We start from the raw sequence: 15607 nt of genomic DNA, 5'->3' as shown, positions 1-15607 counted from the left end.
ATTTTATATTCTGTGTGGCCTGTGACTAGAAAGACTGTTTTAGAAAGGACATGATAAATAAGAACTAGTGAGAATCAATAAATTATGACAAATTTACTGCCATTTTGTGAATATTAAGTAATCATGTAATCAATAAAAATGTAACTGTAGTCTGATTGAGTATTTTAATCTACAAGTATATAATTTTTTTTAGAATACATCTAATCAGTTACTACCCAGCACTGCATGCTTTATTGTTTTAAGCACTTTAAGTCACTTAATTTTGCATTTTTCAGAAAACAAGATTTCTTATCTTGTCAATTTGCTCCTCAAGTAAATCTATCTCAATACAATATTTAAGAATATTTACTGCAAAAACAAGAGAAAACACTGACCTTGTGAGCTTTTGTGTATCATTAAGATGAACATATTTCTAAATGGGGAAAAAAGAATTTCGGTGTGCAAAACATTTTTCAATACATCCCGGACATGAAATGAAAAGATTTAGAGCTGTTTATGACTCTTTGAAAATGATGATATGGCAAATGATAAATTAGTAGCCTAGGCTACTTTACCACCAATGCAAGATCACTGAGTTTTCTACAGCCGCGAGGACCGAAGCCAGTTACCCAAAATGCTTTAGTGATGCACTAATAGGAGCTTTTACAGCAGCAATATAGCACCAGCCTGAAACCACAGTGACTAAGACGATATATAGATGAGTCAAGCGTGCTGCCAAAACCACCAAACCACAGTCACAAACCACAAAACTATCACTTTGAATCGAGTCACTTTCAATAACTGCCTGGCGAGCAAAGCTGTAGCATCTGGCAGAACAAGAGATGCTTAGATTCATCAAACTACACGAGAAAGCACATTCCACATGCAGCTAAAACCATACATACACAAATGCACAAATCATTATGGTTTTAATGTTGTACAGTGATACTATACCAATCACATTTAAAATATGGAATAAAATAATTTCATTCACTGCTTTCAAACTATAATGATTTATGTAAATCTCATAGTATGGTATTTAATATGACATGATTTTTTACTCAATGTAAACTTTTGAATAATTTTAATGTGCATATTAAGGTTTTCATTTTTCCCTACAAAGAAAAAAAGCACACTAAGGTGATTAGCTAATAAGGGCATATTAAATGCCATGAACAATTTTGAGCAGAATAAGTTATTTTTACTAAAAACAAGGTTTTACTGTTGTAGAAACTTCGAGATCAAACAGTGTTCATGTTATTGTTTATGCACACAAAATATGAACCTACATATACCTCAAATTATTTTGCCATCCTGTAATCTGCCGAAGATCTGTTGACAGCTCGCTTTAAAAACACTGACTACATCGCCTATGATTTACAATATGCACAGTTATGTCAATTTGAATTTATTATATTTAAACTTCATGCATCGCATGGACAAAAGCAATCTGTCAGTAGTCTATAGGTATTAAAATTAAGTTTCATAATTTTGCACGGTTAAAAATCACTGATCACATTACAGGCCTTCACAATATTTACATTACCCACGCAAAGTTTCTATTAAAACTAATTATAGCATATGTAGTACATGTTTCCATTATGCCATCAAAGAAAATCCTACAAGATTGTTTACAGGAATCATATTTTGGAAGCATTCCTGAAGGATAGTAATGTGATCAAATAAGATTCATTACAAATGTATTTTCATGTTGATGTTCCAGCATTTTATCCTAATGCGAATCATTTGTCTTGTTGGGAAATTGTTCCAAAAGTTGTTCTAAATTCTAAATCCAGTAGGAATCATACGATATTTTTAACGAGGTATTAAACTACACCAGGTATACACTCACCTTAAAATCATCCGGAGATCAGTTCAGATGTGATGAGAGCATTTCTGTTCGGTGTGTGAGACTTTGAGCTCCGTCTATATTCTCTAAAGCAGTTCCTTCAGTGATCCAGTGAACTTCAGGACGTCCTGATGGAGGATTATTGTTATGTGGGACACTGAGAGACCCGAATCCCCTTGTAACTCCATGCGCGCGCTTGATCGCATCTGTGTCGTGCGTGTTTGCGCGTCGCGACGCGTCTTTGATCACGCGCAGTTACGCATCAGACGCTCGGCTTTCCACCATTTTATTTACACATGTAAAGAGGGAAAGTAACTAAAGTGTCAGCTCACCGAGTGTAAATTAAGATTGTGTGCGGAACGGAGGACATTTACATGTGTGTCTGTTAGCTCCATCAACGCATGTGCACGCGCCCGCCGAGGGAAAATCACCGTGTTAAACATGTTCAAGCGTTATTTCGGTGAGCAAGCATGTATATACATACATAAACTGTGAGGAAATGTGTATGTCTCATCGTTAAGAGAGTATAATCACATTTAAAGAAACTTGATGATTTCAAACACATCTGCATCTCTTCGTTATTGACCGCATTGAATATTGGGTAACGCTTAAAAAATATACCCATTTGAAAACATTATTGAAGCTTTATTAGGATTAAAACATATGAACATGTCTAAGTTTTATGGCATGTTTTAATTCTGTGAATGTATAGCTACATTATTAACTAATTTTGCCAAACAAATGGTAAATTACCGAATGCTATGATGTTTATATGCAAGACAAGTATTTGTATACTGTTTATAAGTACAGTATAAAGTCAACATGTGCAATCTATGGTATTTTACATTAGTATAAACTAGTCAGAATAAATATTAGTGATTTTGACCTTTATAAAACTATATAGGCTACATGTTGAATAACACTTAAACACACACACACACACACATAAAAATATGAAATATAAAGTGACAGATGTAAAAAAGCAAACAAATGTATACATATATACATACATATTAATATATACTGTATACATATATGCACACATTATATATATATATATACATATTAATATATACTGTATACATATATGCACACATTATATATATATATATATATAGAGAGAGAATATTTTATGAATTATAAAGTAATTGAAAATTTAAAAAAGCACGCACACACACACACACACATATATATATATAACCTTCCCCGGATTTTTTATTGAGTTCCAGTTTTTCAAGAATTTACTGATCCAAACTTTTTTATATCATGCATTTATTTATTGATACCATCTGGAAGTTAATGATCATTTCAGTGTCATGTTGACCTGCGTTTCCATCGGATATCAGACAGAGACACACACACACACACACACACACACACACACACACACACACACACACACACACACACACACACACACACACACACACACACACACACACACACACACACACACACACACACACACACACACACACACACACACACAGTATGTGATCAATCAGAGGAGCTTCAGAGATCTGGCAGTCTCAGGTGTCTCCTCATAAACACACACACACATCCACAGCTCGAGTTCACCGAGGGCGTCTGTCCCGCTGCAACTCTTTTACCTGCTCGTGTCTCTCGTGTTCAGAGGATCAGCCCTGATGACCCAGAAACACACTCACAGACGGGCCTTATTACATTATCCAACAGGAGATGATGTCATCAGGCCTCGTCATGTGACCGGATCAGACTGTTAATGCTTAAACTGTTTTTGTGTTCTGACCTAGGATCCAAAGCGTTACTTAACCAGAAACTACAAAGATAAATGATATGCTATGATTTATTACCACTGAATTCTGACAAGATGAGCCACATTCAAAGCCATTGGTAAAATGCAGAATAGCCTATTAATACTGTCTTTTAGCATTAGCTTCATGTCATACAATATAAAAGGTTAGATCTCCCCTTGTTGTTTAATAGTTTTACATTTATATTTCTTCTTCTTTTGGCAGATCTGGATAACATCTTCCTTTCACACTTTATTTCTCCTCTAAACGTCAAGTTTCTCTTTTTATCACACGACCGCTCATCCCAGTAATGCAACATCTGTGTTTCATTGTGCCAGAGTAATGACAAACACACTCTCACAGCTGATCTCAAACACACATCGCACGGATGGAGGTAGGAGCTGGATATATTACTGTTAAAACACCTCTGAGTTTATTCTCCAGGCCATGGTTCCCCGAGAGGACTCGCTCGGCAGGGTTTTCAGGGTTTCCTCGTCCTATGCAATCAGAGGAAAAGACACAGACCCTGCAAAGGAAACTCTAGATCTGTGACTGGGTTAAGTTGGGTTAGATGAACGGAAGAATCCTCTTTTCCATCCTGATTGGCCCATGTGACTCTCCACGGCTTCTGAAGTCGTGTGTATATGAGGAACAGACCCAAATTTAAGTCATTATTCATTGACAGTATTGCACAGCAGCTGTCAAATCTCGTTCACGCAGATGTTCAAATATGACGTGATACTGTACTTCTGCATGTTACGCAGCACCTGGAGCCACACAGTGATGGGACTCAAGAAACTTTTGCGATCCTTTATAGCCTTTGCATTTCCTGGCAAACCTTTCCGACAAAAAAAAAAAAATTGCGTTTACTTGCAAACCTTTTGCATTCCCCTGAAAAACGCTGCATTTGCTTTCAAAACACGCCGTTTCTCCCAGGAAAACACTGCATTCACTCGCAAATCTTTTGCGATTTTGAGAACCTTTGTGTTTGCTGGCAAACCTTTTGCGTTCCTCTGAAAAACGCTGCATTTGCTCACAGAACTTTTTGCGCTTTCCAACAAAAAAAGGCCACGTTCGCTCACAAATCTTCCATGTTCCCTTAAGAAAGTTTGAGTCTGTTGGCAAAACTTCTGCGCTTTCCAACAAAAAAAAACATGTAAAACTTTTGAGTTCCCCCAAGAAACTTCGTATTTGTTCACAAAGCTTCCTCGTTCTGCAGAGAAACTTTGCATTTGCTGATAAAAGTTTGTGCTTTCCAACAAAAAACGCTGCGTTTGCTCGCAAATCTTTTGCATTCTTCTGAAAAACGCTGTATTTGCTTGTAAAACTTTGCGTATCTCCCAAAAAACTTTGCATTTGTACACAAAGCTCCCGCATTTTGCTGGGAAACTTTGCATTTCCTGAAAGAACATTTGAGCTTTACAACAAATAACGTTGCATTCGCTTGCAAAACTTTTGCGATCCTATAAATCCTTTGCAATTGCTCACAAAACATTCGGTTTCTCCTCAAAAAATGCATTTTTCCTCACGAAACTTTTGCGCTTTCCAACAAAAAAGCTTCTCTGAAAATGCAGTTCGCCTACAAAATCTTTCATGTTCCCCCAAGAAAGTTTGAGTTTGCTGGCAAAACTTTTGCATTCCACCAAAACACACTGCATTTGCTCACAAAAATTTATGCTTTACAAACAAAAAACGCTCTAACGAAAAAGACTCTATTTGTTAGCCAAATTTTGCGTTTCTCCTAAGAAACTTTGCATTTGTGCGCAAAGCTTCCGTGCTCCGCTGAAAAATTTGGATGCGCGCACAAAATTTTGTGCTTTCAACAAAAGCGTTGCGAGAAACTTTTGTGAACACAAAAGCACTGGAATATAATTTTCCCTCTCCACATCCCTTTAGCGGTTCCGACGCATCTTGCGTACTATGACGCATAGTTTTTTAACCTAACTATTTAAATTTGAGTGCTACACCTAAAGGGAAGGTTTTCAACTAACAATTACATTTTGGTCATAATGCACCACATCTGAGCTGAACATCTGCACAAATTAGACTTCAGATGGTTCAGTTTTTTGTGCCTTGTAATTATTGACAATAACTTGAGTATGCATATGTGCAAATGAGATTCGAGAGCAATGGTCGATTTTCAAACTAGTGCTTTTTTAACAGCCCTTGCATTGTAGCGTATGAAATGTTGCGTTTCACAGGTTTGCATCAACACGAGGGTGAGTAAATGATGACTTCATTTCATTTTCCATTTTTGTGTGAACTGCTCCTTTAAGTGCACAGAGCTTATTTCCTTATGATAATCACCTCTTTGTTTTCCGAATTCACCCTTTCCTTTGCTTTGTTTCTTTCATTAGATCTCTCGAGTGTCTTTTCACCGGCTCGTCATCGCGGAAGCTTGTCTTATCTTATTAAAAGCGGATTGAAACAAAAGATTTCTCAAGCAAATGCCTGCTTTAATAAGCAGCACTTTGAACCCTCTGTCTGCGAGTGAAGCTCTGGTTGTTCTCAGTAAAACACAGCTCGATTGGAGGAGATGTGACCGTTTGCACGAGCAATCAGCGGTTCCTCGGGTTCTCTCGCGTGCAAACCGAGCCGAGAGTTAAGAAATCTAACGAGTAGCGTAGCCTAATGATGTTCAGGTGTTCGCCACCGACCCGGGACAGCAGTTGGCGAGCGCTTGGGAAAGCTGGCTGTGTTTCAGTGTCGTTTGGGCTGAATGTAATCTCTCTCCGGCCCTGCAAAAATCTGACACGACAGAGACAGGCGTAATGTAAAAAGAGCCTGCCGATCCACACATACAACACCACTATGTGCATGAGGTTCAGGTTCCTGAGGAGACTGCGCCACCTGCTGGTGGACAGTGGTATTGCCAGTAGTCTCAATGATGGTCACTTGTTAACATATTTCACCAGTTTATTAGAGTGAACAAATATTATATAGGCCTATATTTTGTAGCTATGAACTGCTCAAAAATATTCATCAGCAAAATTATGCTTTTGTGTAGAGTAAAACTTGTGATACTGATGAGTAAATTATTCCTTTTTAATGGCTTAGGGTGCTTTTTAAGTCCTCCTGGGAAGCTCGTATTTACGAGTTGAAGAACAAAGAATGTCCGTGTTTTGCTTTTTATGCATTTAATGCCATATTTCAATGCTATTTTGTGCATGCAATTAGTTTCATTTAGTTGTAAATATGACTGGCACCATTAATCTGTATCAAAGGGACTTTTAAAAGTCATTGTTTAGAACTCATAAATGTCTGGAAAGGTTATAGAAATGTCATGTAAATTCATCAAAAATGGAGCTCTGAATGTTATTCACCTGGGAACTTAATATACTATTGTAAATGCTGTTTAAATCATTGTGTGTGGTAATTTGTGTGCACATTGGTTTCTTTATTATCAAAGTGAAGTAAAATAATAATAATAATAATAATTCATCTCAATGAGACAACTCATTTTGAACTAGCAAAATTGTACAATGTGACATTTTCTGTAAATATAGACTATGCCCTCTACTGGTTACCACAAAAACTACAAAATGACCATGGTACAGCAGTTTTTATTATGTTAGGCTACTATCATTCTGTGATTTATATCAAAGTACCACATCTGCAAATATCCTAGTATTGCATCTACTTGTTTTGTAAGTGGGCATAGGTTAATTAAGTGAAAATTGTAGCAGTTGATTTTAAATCTTGATATGGGAACATTTTACAAGCATAAACATGTTATACCGGATTGAGGTAAGAAAATATAAGCAATACCCCTGGCTGGTTGTCTAAGGTATCTGCAAGATTGGATTTGTATTAGCATACTAACTGCCTTACATTGTTTATCATTTCTCCAAAATGTTTAATTACCCCGCGTTTCCAGAAACCGTGTGTGGCATAATGCATTCTGGGATGATCCAGCTCGTCTTACACGTGCCCGCTATGTTTCTCATTGGAATATTGGTAGGCTTTTAGTCGTGTTTGCTGTCTAATATACAGACAAATGAACAGCATTTACTGGGAGCAATGGCTCTGCAATTACGTGCACAAAAACTTAATTGAAAAACAACAAATAGCCTGTCTTTTTAGTGGAAAATTCCCAATGGGAGTTGCTCACATTCTGATGCGCTGCAGCGACATCAAGTGGTAGCGTTGAGAACTGCACCAACTGCACACTGACTCATGCATCTTTGTTTTGGGATACAAACAATCTTGCCTTCCCACATTAACTTACAGAATATTCTGTTTTACAACATGTTTCTGAGAAAAAAATAATTATCTGCCATTGTGGTCTTTAAAACTACTGAATTATATTTTCCTAGAATTGCTCCCCTTAATATTCTTGAACGTAACGTTTCTCTTTGATTCGGCCCTGGAGATGTGTTTGTAATTGCATGGTTTCCAGGTCTAATTATGCTAAACGCAATTTTAGTTTATTGTCTTTAGCATTGAGGGAGAACTGCACAACTCCAATATTAACCGGACTGTCCTCATTTCTTCCTGTCCGACAATTTATAGCGGGATTCAAATCAAGTTCCCGTAAGTACAACCGATGAGTTTTACTTTGGTTGACGGGAAAGCACTGGATGGTCAGGCCGCTGTGGGCCTCATCTGGTCAACAGAAAATTTCTACCGTCTTCATCCACGTCCCATTGACAGATTTTGACCAAAAGCAAATAAATTCAGCAAAAATGAGTGAGAACATTCGAGCAGAACAAAAAATATGCAGTCCACTCTCACTCAAGTCTGCTAACAAAATTATAAAGTCGCATTGAAATGCAAGTAAATTTTCTGTTTAACTAGCAAGAAAATAAAATGGCAAGAAAAAGTCCAAACCTGCATTAGTTGTTCATTATATTTTAAGGTAATATGTATCGGTATAATTATACTGAGATCTTTATACCTGTCCATTTCTCCTGCATCCAACACATTGATTACCAGAACTAATTGTTAGCTTACCATCTAATCTACTCAGACCTTAATATGTGGCCTTGTTAGGTGATACTCATCGATATACTCTTAATGTTTTGGCTCATCAGTTTATATTTCAGTCATGACATCTCTCGGAGGGTTTGGCATGGTGATGGATATGACAGTGTATTTGGTCTTGGTTGAATAGATCTGCTATGTACAGAGATGCTGCTGTGAACATGATAGATATGCAGCTGCACATGTAACACATTAAACACCTGTAGTAGGTCTATATACAGGTGGAGCTGGGGGAGGTGGAGGGTTTCTGGTTAACGCGCTTCAAAACTGCAAACACAGGACCAAACTATTAAGAAGTTAAAGGATAATTCCGGTATTCAGCACTTTGAGTCTGTTTTCTAGTTTGTTTTGGATGAACTAGAGTGGTGGACACATATATTTTGACGATGGGTCCTGTCTCGACTTTTTGACTCTTTTAGAACCGATTCAGAGTCTATGCATGCACAAACATGTCCTTAAAACAACCCTTAACTTTCGTTTTCAAAACTGTGCAACTCACCGAGTGGTTAGTGGTGTTCGTTGATGAATAAAAACAAATATATTGGCGCAATGTATGATTTCAATCCGTGCTATTTGCTATAGTGGAACTATTTTTTCAGATACCTCACAACCGCGTATAAACTTCCCCTCGATATTTGATTCTGAAGCGTTAGCACACTCCCGACCACTTGATAGCGGTAGCGCAGTAATATCAACGAGCAATGAGTCCTCCAACAGAAATCAATGCGATTTTACAAAATGCCAAATAAAGCACGACAGAAACTGTATTCGCTAAGCTACTTGTTTTGGAACATCAAGAACACCACTAACCACTCGGTGAGGTTAAGGGTTGTTTTAAGGACATGTCTGTGCATGCCGGTAGACAGCCACTCTGAAGCGCTCAAAGGCGATTATAAAAGAGTCAAGAAGTCGAGACAGGACCCATCATCAAAATTTCACGAATGGGTCAAATTTGAATGATTTTTGAAATTTATCACAATAGTTCGGAAATTGCGCTCATTTACACTATTTACAACGTGTAGGCTTATTTATGACCTGATAATTATGTGAGATATTGACAACTGTTCTCATGATAATCGCAGGAATCAACTTTAACAGTGAAAGCTACACAAAATATAACACCACTAACCACTCGGTGAGTTGCACAGCTTTGAAAACGAAGGTTAAGGGTTGTTTTAAGGACATGTTTCTGCATGCCGGTAGACAGCCACTCTGAAGCGCTCAAAGGCGATTATAAAAGAGTCAAAAAGTCGAGACAGGACCCATCGTCCACCACTCTAGTTCATCCAAAACAAACTAGAAAACAGACTCAAAGTGCTAAATACCGAAATTATCCTTTAAGCAACGAGCTCATTGGCTGCAGAATCAGTCCAATCAGCTCGAGCCATGTTAGATGATGTCATTGTTTGCAGATTGCATTGAGAGCCTGTCAGTCTGCGCAATCGAGAGTTTTCTGACTGAATATAGAGTAGAATAATATGGTTTGGCATAATTATTCAGCTCCCATTAAGTTATGAAAACAAAATTTCTGAATGTTATCTGATCCAGTTATTTCTTGTTTATGGGAATGTTAAGGGAACATTCCATTTTATAATTTTGCAGACATTATAAGAATGTTACTTTTGAATGTTCTTTGCGCATTATTAAACAAGTAGTTAATTTTTTTTTTTTTTTTTAATTCCATTAACAATGTATTGTTGGTAGAGCAAGAAATGGAACAATACGGATGTCAGATTCACCACATTATCCTTAATTAGCATGTACTTCATTAACATGTGTTTATGCTAAATGTATTTGGCTAACTAGCAAAGTCCAATTGATTCTCCATTGATGGTCATTCAAGCTCAAAATAAAACCATTTGCAGTTTATTTTGACATTTTAAAGGTGCAGTGTGTGACTTTTAGCGACATCTAGTGGTTCGGTTGCGAGTTTACACTAAGGGCTCAGCCCACGGCTCACCCCTCCCTTTCGAAGAAGCTACCGTGTCTCAAACGGGACAAACATCGTCGTCTGAGACGGCAGAGAATAGCCAGAGTAAACAAAGTTTCTGTACCACAGTCCATTATAAACCACATCATGGATAAAGTTTACAAAGCCATAGTCAGGTGAGGATCAAGGGTCTTAATATATAATATAATAATAGTAATCAGCTGATTGTCTCACGAACGTAACCAGCACATTTCCCCCCACATAGCAAACCCATAATACAGCGAGGGAGAAGAACCACATGAAACTATGCAACTATATATTTTTTCTAACAGGGTAGTAAAAGTTTAGCTGGCTAATATGAGTTGTTACTGTGGCTGAGCTGGTTAAAGCGTTAAGCCTTGTTTATACTGGACGCGTCCGCATGAGCCCAAAGGTGCGCGCGGCAAAAATAACGTGATTGTAACAGCGCGCGCGCCTCGCATCCCCTAGACACCATTTATTACACAAACTAGGCTTTTTTCTCTGACTTTGGAAACTCGATCGACTTAAAATGCTTCCAAGATCGACGGGTTGGTGATTCCTGTAACTGTTTTACGCTCAATGACAAGAGTACTAATCAGCTGTCTCACGAACGTAACCAGCTCATTTATCCCCACATAGCAAAGCCATAACACAGCGAGGGAGAAGAATTAAGTTACATGAAACAATCCAACTACATATTTTACACCACTGACAAGGGAAAAGTCACTACTCACGGTGTCTATGGCTAGCTTCTAGCTTTCTGCGGCTTCTCTTTCAAGGTAGTGACGAAACGCGCTCTGTAACGCTGTTTGTTCGCTGTCGGCTACGGTAGAAACATGACGTCACAATATGTCGACCTTCATAGAAGGGGATTCCCGCGCCTATGTAGATATAAAAGCCTCATTCTAAGGTAATAAAAACATTACGGTTTATTAAGTAAGTTCTTTATACACCACTGAACACATAGTTATGGATGTCATATTGCATTTCTGTTAATAGATACTCAAAATTTTCACACATTGCACCTTTAAGCTTGGCAAGTTGTTTTTGTTTCATTGTTTTGAAAATGTAATTAAATGATGATTTTCCTGTGTTTCCAGAGTGATTAGTCACATTAGTCAGAAAATTCTGTGTTCTCTGAGTGCAAAGAAATAATGGCCTAATTTCTCCAGGTATTAGAACACCGTGTTTATACACGTAACAGTTTTTCACACACACATTTTAACGACCAATTCGATCACAGCAGCATTGTCAAATCTTCCTCAGTCATATGCCACGTACCCATAGTTTTCATATTAAATGCGAATTTCTGGTTCCACACCAGCTTTTCCAGTCATCTGTCACTCATCAGCCCAGAAAACAGCACCTAATGACTTTCACAAGTCAATGTGGAATAATTGTTTATAATCCATCAGCCAGCTCTGTTTGAGTTTAAATTGAGAGCTGAGCTCATTTTGCATATGGCGAATTTAAAACCAGCCTAATGTGGAAAATGAAATGCTAGCATTTGAAAAACACATCTTTATTAACAGGTCTGAGAATGCCATTGACATCCACATTGACGATGAGGTCATGTTTACACAGCGTCTGCTTGAAGATGAGCCCTAGAATACACACACACACACACACACACACACATTCATAAAATATTAACGGCTGTCTTTACCATCTCCGCAAACACCAGACTTAGAGCTGTATGATTAATTGTTAAAAGATTGCGATCTTGATTCATACGATTTTACGCCTGTGTCTATTAAACAAAATCACACTAGAACAGTTGTCATGTTTAGGTATGAAACGGCTCCACAAACAGTCTTTTCTACCACACAGTTTTATTATTTCTGTGATACAAATATTCATATTATCACAGAAGGGATACAAGATTATAGTTTGGATATAAACACTGATGTCTATGGTAGCGATCAAAATAGAAAATCAAGTAAATTGGCACTTCAAATCACGGTTTTATCATTACATGGTTACACCAGTAGGTGGCAACAAGTGACGTAAAATTTAATGTCATTGAATCGTTTATTCATTGATTCAAGAGATTGTTTCAAAAATGCTGATTCAGCCAGTAATGAAACAAGTGAAATATTTATGAGTGAGTCATTGAATCCTTCATTCATTCATTCATTCATTCATTCAAGAGATTCATTCAAAAACGCTGATTCATCCAGTATTGAAACGATTATTAATGAGTGAGTCATTGAATCATTCACTAAACCTGATATATAAAAAAATTCCATCAGATCAATTAAACATTTTTAAAGGCACACTATGCAGGAATTCCGTTTTTGTCAAACAGCGCCCCCTAGAGTCGCCGTAGAGTACTTGTATGTAACGTTACTGTCGTAAATACCACTCATGCAGAGCGTCTCTGCACTTTATAATAATAAAGTAGCCTACGGCGTTTGATGGCTTATAATGTATTGACATGATTGCAGCTAAATTGCACCATTCAACCCGAAAAGAGCTATATAACCATTCCAATAACTCCAAAGCTGTTCAGTTAAGCTAAAAAACTGCATAGTTCCCCCTTTAAATTAACTTCTGCAAATAACATTTGGTCAGAACCTCCAGTAAATGAAGAGAATCACAATCTCTATTTGAATCATGATTCTCAATTTAACCAGAGTCGTGGCTCTCTAACCAGACTTATAGATGATCATGGAGGTAGATCTTCTTCAGACCAAACAAAACAAAAACATCCGCCACTGTGGTCCTTCTATGCTATTTTGAGATGCTTCATTTCAAAAGCTTTATGCACAACTATAGAAGCGTCCCAATTCACGTACTTATGCACTATTCAACAACGTTTGTATAAATCATTCTAATTCTTGTTCTCCCAGTGCGACAAGTGCCACAAAACCTTTCTAAAATGATCAAAATAGACTGCGTTGAAAGGTTAGAAAACCAACAAACTACCTCGGGCTGGTTTGAAAATCGTATTTAGCATGTTAAATGCAATTGCACCCGTCCTGGTGGATAAATAAAGATGATTTTCTCATGGAAAAAAATAGATTATATTAGCTCACAAAACCCGCTACAGGCTAAGCAACAGGCCAGGTAAGCTGTCATTATCCGAAGCGAGATCGTGTTATTAAGATGTCACACGGTAGCCAGTTTAATGTGTACGCAACTTGATTGATTGTGTGAGAGATTCAAGTGATAATGGAAAAGTCACAAGTGATTATGTTTTATGTTTTCTTTGACAAGGAGCACTAGCTTCCATTTCAAGCCTCACGTCACGCTAACCCAAACCCAGGGGTGCGAATAATCACACAAGACCGCTGAAAACATCCAGATCTAAAACAGCATCGGCCCTTTTCTCGCCCTTAATGATGGATGATTTAAAGTGACCTTTCTTTGCGGCGTTTCAGTCTTCAGAAACATCCACACGTATCACATTAGCTGCCAGGCCGAAGGCTGACCAACAGTTGTACCATGTTTGGATTTCGCGTGAAAGAAATCTGTGTGATCGCCAAGATCTCCAAGCCACAGTTTAATACACACGTCTACATTTACAGCAGATTTTGTGCTGAATGTAAAGCGGCAACATCTAATATTGTATAAACAGTAATGAGTAATGACGTGTGTGTGTGTGTAAGACTGATTTCAGTAACGCCGATGGACATCTGAGTAAAAAATGGCGCTCATGAGAAGTGTTCTCCATTATTTTTATAATGTTTTTTTTTTGTGCTAAAATACTATTTTCTATCCCAGTTTATTTGGATAGTAATTGTTTCTAATGGAGAGTCTGTAAATAAATACTTTTGTGAGCCATCATATTTTTTAAATTTGCACTTCATGGTCAGTCAGCTGTAAACAAAATGTCTGTTATTACTTGGATAATTAATGCATTAATATTTTATTTAATAATTGTAAAATAATATCATTTTTACTACACTATTAATGGTTTTCTGTCTTGCATTTTATCTCTCAAAATGATTGATGTCATTTTAAAAATGTGGAAATTAGCAGAACATTTGATTTAGCGTAAACATTTGACCCGGCTACTTGGTCAACTAGTAAATCATGCTGTCATGTTCTCTTGTGTTCGGATGCTGGTGTTTGGGAACACAATCATGTGAGACGCTTGCAGAGGGAAATTAAACCAAATCATTCTGATGACAGTCTTTGACTTTAAAACAACAACATTTGAGAAGCTGCAATGCGATTGGTCCACTGGTTAGTCCATTTATCCAATCACATTCACTGTTGAGGCGAAGTCACGTGAGGTTGTTTTTTTTCGCATCAAGGGATTTATTTTGCTTACATTTGTAGTTTATGTGCATCTCTTCTTATCGGATAAAAAAGATGTATCTGCCTTAAAACTATCTGCCTTGATAGTTCCCAAAAATGAAAATTCTGTCATCATTAACTCACCCTGAAGTTGTTCCAAACCTGTATGAGTTTCTTTTTCTTACATACAAAAGAAGATATTTTGAAGAAAGTCGGAAACCATACAGTTGATGGACCCCATTGAGTTCCATAGTATTTTTTTTCCATACTATAGAAGTCAATGGGGTCCATCAACTGTTTGGTTTCCCATATTCACTCCGTTTCCGAATCATTTGAATCTGTTTGTAACACTGATTCATGATTCTATTAACAATTCTCCAATAACCAATAATTGCTCACACAGCGCGATTTTCAGAGAATGCGATTGCAAGTCCTGAAAATGTACGGGTGTGAGTTCTGTTATAGAATGTGGTTCTCGTAATCACGTATTCTGCGTATTTGTACTTGTTTTAAAGGGTAACTAAACCCTAAAACAACTTTTTTTAGTTAATGATCTGTAAGAATGGAGCTTCATAAATGCTTTTCATTGATTCGAGTACAATTTTTGACATTTGGGTATAAAGTGTTTTAATTCTACAATATATGGTGTAAAACCGTCTCGAGTCTCGAGTGACTTTATTGCATGTGCATTTGTAGGAGTTTCCCTTTCAGATGCTAAATTTAAGGGAGGAGAGTGTTTAAATGAATCACTCAAGGTGATTTACAAAGGCTTGCAATTTACTTCTATTTGCACCATTATTTACCGCCCAAAAAAAGCATGTCTTAAAC

At 37.3% G+C, this 15607-nt stretch overlaps 1 long non-coding RNA gene across 1 annotated transcript; it reads left to right on the top strand.

Annotated features, from left to right (window-relative positions):
- Window positions 1–1991: 1991 nt before the first annotated feature.
- LOC143719399 (uncharacterized) lies at window positions 1992–6960 on the top strand. Its single transcript, XR_013196496.1, has 2 exons — window positions 1992–2288; window positions 3826–6960. It is a non-coding gene; the product is annotated as an uncharacterized LOC143719399 (long non-coding RNA).
- Window positions 6961–15607: the final 8647 nt, after the last annotated feature.

The sequence above is a fragment of the Siphateles boraxobius genome, unplaced genomic scaffold, assembly GCF_051911475.1.
Source record: "Siphateles boraxobius isolate OS27281-9 unplaced genomic scaffold, OSU_SipBor_1 62, whole genome shotgun sequence".
Lineage (NCBI taxonomy): Eukaryota > Metazoa > Chordata > Actinopteri > Cypriniformes > Leuciscidae > Siphateles > Siphateles boraxobius.
Note: the sequence above shows the minus strand (reverse complement) of the source record. Positions and strands in the feature narration are given on the sequence as shown.